The 5,885-nt window shown below is 33.2% G+C and overlaps 1 pseudogene; it reads right to left on the bottom strand.

The window, feature by feature from the left end:
- Positions 1-2,753: 2,753 nt before the first annotated feature.
- LOC118680775 (uncharacterized) lies at positions 2,754-3,461 on the bottom strand (annotated as a pseudogene).
- Between the last annotated feature and the right edge of the window lie 2,424 nt (positions 3,462-5,885).

Raw genomic sequence — 5,885 nt, 5'->3', positions numbered from 1 at the left:
TTGAAGAAACTGGTGGATAAAGTAGACATTTCGGAAGAGGAAGCTACTGCTCTATCAAGCTGTAAAAAAGGCGAGACTGATAAGGACAGATCCAGTTACATGTTCCAGGTATTTCGACAATCGATTCCGCCAAATGCTAAAATTATTACAAAACGGACTATTTGGAGAGAATTTAGTAGTCCGTTACTACTACAGAATTGAATTCCAGCAGAGGGGATCACCACATTATCATGGCATGTACTGGCTAAGTAACGCACCACAATTGGAAAGTGATGGAATCACCAACACAAATGATGTTGAAACATTCATCGATCGACACATCACAACCGATGGAGATGATTTGGACTTACTGGAATTCATTCAGTATCAAAAACACAGCCATAGTCGAGCTTGCCTAAGAGACCTACATGGAAAACAAGTGTGCCGATTCAACAGAAATACTTTTCCCTCTGGAGAATGAGGAAGGTATTGAGCAACACAAAGCTTAATTCCAAAAAATTCAGGAACTATTAACTCTAGCCGATCTCCCAGAGGAAGAAATAATACGGTTGAACTGCTTCGAAAATTTTTTGGCGGATGAGCGAATCAACACTGACTATGAACGATACAAGCTTGCTCTTCGCTCATCTGTAAAAAAGCCACACATTTTCCTTAAGAAAAAATTTTCAGACAGGCTTCTAAATGCCTATAATAAAAATATCCTTAAATTGCGTAGAGCAAATATGGATATTCAATTCATTCTGGACGCATACGCTTGCTGCAGCTATATCATTAATTATATAAATAAATCCAATAGAGGAGTATCAACATTATTGAGACAAGCCATGGAGGAAATAAATGCAGGGAATTTCTCTATTAAAAGAAAACTGCAGCACATCGGAAACAAATTTGTAAATGGATCGGAAATATCGGCTCAAGAAGCAGCTTATAATATTTTTGGACTGCATCTATCAGAAGCCAGTAATGGGGAAATATATATATAGATATATGTTAGATTCAATATTATTAAATTTAAGTTTGTATTATAATATAAAGTGTAAGTAATAGATGTAATTATTGTAATTTATATATCATATAAAAAAGTATTATAGAATAATAAATATTATTATATGTGATATATTTTCTAATTTCTATAAATATTATAATTTGTTTTGTTTTCCATTAATTTAATGTGAATAATCAATCAGCTTAAAAAATTAAAATTTTTGTAAGTGTCTGAAAGATCTATTTACCTCAATAACTAACCTTAATTCGAATAGAATATTGTTTATAGCAAAGAACCTGTCTAGAAAGAACTAGCAAAATGCTTTCCGTTGGAAGCAAACCGTTGGCAAGTCACGTTTTCAAATGTAGTCATACATATAGTGGTTACTAAAAGAAATGCACCTGTGAAGGGTATTATAGCTTCGGCGCAGCCGAAGATAACGTTTTCTCTTGCTTAATAAAAGTTCATATGTGTTGAGAGTATATAAAACTATTAAAATTTATGTTTTCACTTATTGTATGAGGGCTGCTATATATATTTCTGGCCTAATAATGAAAATACGAATATTTATCAACGAAAATGTTTTTTTTTTGGTTTTTTCGGTCGATTGCTGTTTTGTTTCGGGCTCATACGCATAGATCCATGATTCGTCACCTGTGACGATCTTATAAACGTCTTTTGAAGCACCGCGATCGTATTTTTCCAGCATTTCTTTACACCAATCCACACGAGCGATTGTCAAATTGTGCGGGATCCAACGAGAACAAACTTTTTTATGGCCAGGTGTTCATGCAATATCGAATATATGCTGGTGGGAGAAATGCAGAGGCATGCCTCTATCTGAAGGTATGTTACATGACGGTCTTGCATTATCAGTTCACGTACGGCATCGATGTTTTCTGGCACAACGGCTGTTTTTGAACGACCTTCACGGAATTCGTCTTTGAGCGAGCGTCGGCCACGATTGAATTCGTTGTACCAGTTTTCACAGTGCTATAAGATGGTGCTTCATAGCCATACAAAGATTTTAGTTCATCGATGCACTCTTGTCGTGATAATCCACGTCCAAAGTTGTGAAAAATGATCGCACGAAAATGTTCACGAGTTAATTAAATGACAAAACTTTCTGAGTGATGTTATGCTAAAAAATGTCAAACTTCCCAATGGAAATGTCAGATTGCACCTGGCAACACTTAGTGTTGCCTAGGCCAGCAAGCTCTATAGCAGCCCTGGTATATTAATTTTTCTGACACAAGTCCTAAAAAGTTCATTATTAAAATTAATTTTTTTATAATTAAAATGTCTAATCCACCATTTAATTTTGATGTAGATGATGATGTTAATATAGTAAATTGTGTTTCTCCTGAAGGAGTTGGGATTTTGTCTCCTTTTATAAATACGGGATCCAATGAACAAGCGCGATGGAATTCCATCAGAAATCAATGAAGGAATAATAAAATTTGGTCTTTTGATTTACAAAAACTTTGTGAAAGTTTTATAAGTCAAATAATTACAGAACATATGGAATATGATTTTCACTTAAGAACTGATGGAACTCTTTGAAAAGTTGAAAAGGAGGCAACATATGGAGAATTTGAAGTTAATGTACTTGTATTAGCAACTAAGCGAGGTGAACATTGCGCTACATATGCCACACAATTTCTTGTTGCAGTCAATATTGATGAATGTGTAATAATAAAAGAAACAGAAGTATTTTAACAATTTTTTATTACATTTTTCTTTTGTGTATTCATATATTATTTCAAATTTAAAACATTTGTACATTTATAACATTTGTGACAACTAAGTTGAATAAATGCATATAAACTTTTTTCAAAAGCTTGGTGCGGGTAAATCCAACAATACCTTTATATTTATATATATATACAATTCCTAAAAGTTCTTTAAGAAGTTTTCTTTCACGAATCCATTAAACATCACAGCTAATATTATGTTTTTTTGTTGAAGTTTGAGTGCATTCTAAATCAATATCATCCGCTTTAATTTCATCATCAAACCACTGTTGTATTAAAAATTTTAACTTTTCGGAATATCTCCATCATTTTTAAAATTAATTTCAAATAAGGGATCTTCTTTCATCTTACTATTTAAAATAAAATGTCCAACACTTAATAACCCTTTAGTGTCTAAACTCACATTTATAGGAACAGCTACTGGTGTTGATTCACAAAGATCAATACAATTATTTACATTTGCAGTGTTAGCTTTTAGTTGGGTGGTTTTTTGTGGAGAACCCTTATCTTGTATTTTCTCTCAAGGTCGTTGTCTGTTACGCTTATTTAACACATGTGTCTTCATATTAGTTGTACCTTGCGGGCTCTTCTAGTTTTTGAAGCGGTTTATTAAACTCTTCCTCATCGAAACTTTGTAATATCTTATCGAATTCTTCTGGATCAAACGCAAAATTGAACATTTGTTGATCGCTATCAAAGTTCAAATAATTTTCAGGATCCATTAATCCACCTTAATGTGATTCCCGTAAATATGGTATTACAATTATATTATTATAAAATAACATTCATATCTATACCTTCTTAAACCATTTTGTAGTTTACCATTTTGTATTTTGATAAAATTTGTTTTTACGCTAATTACAACAATCTAGGCACAAAAAACGTGACAGTGGTTTTATTTAAAAATTTTTATTTGTTTTATTTTTTTAGTTTCTAATTTGGTATTTCGATAAAATGTGTACTCACGCTGATTACAACCATCTAGGCTCCTTAAACATGACAGCATATAAATTATAAATTTTTTGCTATGATTTATATCGGGAACAAAGCAAAATACAATTACATATATCTACTATTCCCTTGTATGAGTTATCAGCAAAATGACAATCTTTCTTGTGTAATCCATTTGGTGAATATATGAATGGTTCAGATAAACATGGTCGCAATTCATTTATTATAGAATATAAAAATATTTGATGTTTATGGTCAACTAAATCGTTATATATTTTTTTTAAATTTTCTAAATATTGCGGGAAAGCCTTTTTTTGTTTTTTTTCCTCTTTATTGTACTGTCTGCTTGATACTAAATTAAACAAGTAAGGAAGGGCTAAGTTCGGATGTAACCGAACATTTTATACTCTCGCAAAGTCAAATAGTATACTCGTTTGAGATTTCTTTGTGGATTGACTGATATTTTCGGTAGAAGGTCAACTATAGGCACTGGGGTCCACATGTTTAGTACTTAGGGGCTTAAACAGTTTTGGTTCGATTTAGACAATTTTTGGCATACTTTAATCGCATTATTCACGCAAAGTTTTACCCCGATATAATCATTGTTGCTTGATATGCATAATGGAAAGTGAAAGAATCAGATGAAATTGAAAATGGTGTTATATGGGAAATAGTCGTGGTTGTAGTAGTAGATTTCGCCCATTTTCGCACTATGACATAGAAATATGAAAAGAACGTCATACACCGAACTTGGTTGAAATCGCTTAAGCAGATCTCAAGATATGGGTTTTCACCTAAAAGTGGGTTGTGCCACGCCCACTGTCTAATTTTGAACGAGGTTCCTATAAAGTCATCTCATATCATCCCAGAGATAAAATTTAATGTCTGTGGCGTGTTTAGTGCTTGATTTATCGCGCTTTTAGTAGTTTTTAACAGTACCGTTATATGGGGAGTGGGCGGAGTTGCCACCCGATTTCACCCATTTTCGCACTGTATGTAGAGGTTCTAAAAACATTTGCTTCCAGTGAATTTTGTTATTATTGCATTAGCGGTTTAGGAGATATGCACATTAAACCTATTAGGGGCGGGACAACGCCCACTTTAAAAAAAAATTTAACTGCAGATACCCCTCCCTATTGTGATCCTGTATACCAAATAAAAGTCTTTTATCTTATTGCGGAGCTTAGTTATGGCAATTTATTTGTTTTTGAATAAGGGCGTTTTGTGGGCGTGGCAGTGGTCCGATTACGCCCATCTGCAATACCAACCGTCTAACGGTATCAAGAAACATGTCTAAAAAGTTTCATAAAGATATCTCAATTTTTACTCAAGTTAGAGCTTGCACGGATGGACAGACGGACGGACGGACAGACAGTCACCCGGATTTCAACTCGTCTCTTCATCCTGATCATTTATATATACATAACCCTATATCTAACTCGATTAGTTTTAGGTGATACAAACAACCCATAGGTGAACAAAACTAGTATACTCTGTAGCAACATGTTGCGAGAGTATAAAAATTATAAAGTAGGGTAGTAGTAATAGCGCGAAACTGGTGGTTTGCGGAAATATAATTTTTCTTGCACGATATATATCAACAAGCCGTAAAATACACACCTACATACACATCTATATATCCTCGAAGCACCCGACTTGTTTCAATGCATATACAATAAATTAGACGTCTTTTCAGTAAAGACATACAATAAATTGTGTCAAGCGGCTGTTGTTTCAACTCATAATAACATTACTTTATAAGACATTTTAGCATGATGACACCAGCAACTCTTAAAATGAACGGTAATAAACTATAATTTTTATACGTTGATACTTCTCAAATGTTGTCTTACACATTACGAACCAAGCTCTAAAGGATTGGAAATCAGTTTCGAAAAATGAAAAAGTTCAAAAACCTATATTAAAGGCGACTGATATACTAATCAATAAGAAATTGAGAGTATTAGCAGCCAAAAGAGTGAAGACAAATTTTGGTGACAAGGTAATGTTAGACGAAAATGTTCTTTTTCTTCCGGAATCCTACAACTCCTTAAAAGATTCAACTATTAAAGTCACCATTATTTGAATTTCATATAGGATAAAAAAAATAAAATGTATCCGTGTAGTTTTTGTGAAAAGATATATGTTCGGAAGGAGAGTTTAGACAAGCATATTACAATGAAACATAAAGTTTC

The sequence above is a fragment of the Bactrocera oleae genome, chromosome 2 (genome assembly GCF_042242935.1).
Source record: "Bactrocera oleae isolate idBacOlea1 chromosome 2, idBacOlea1, whole genome shotgun sequence".
NCBI classification, from domain to species: Eukaryota; Metazoa; Arthropoda; class Insecta; order Diptera; family Tephritidae; genus Bactrocera; species Bactrocera oleae.
This window is presented reverse-complemented; position numbering and strand designations above follow the sequence as displayed.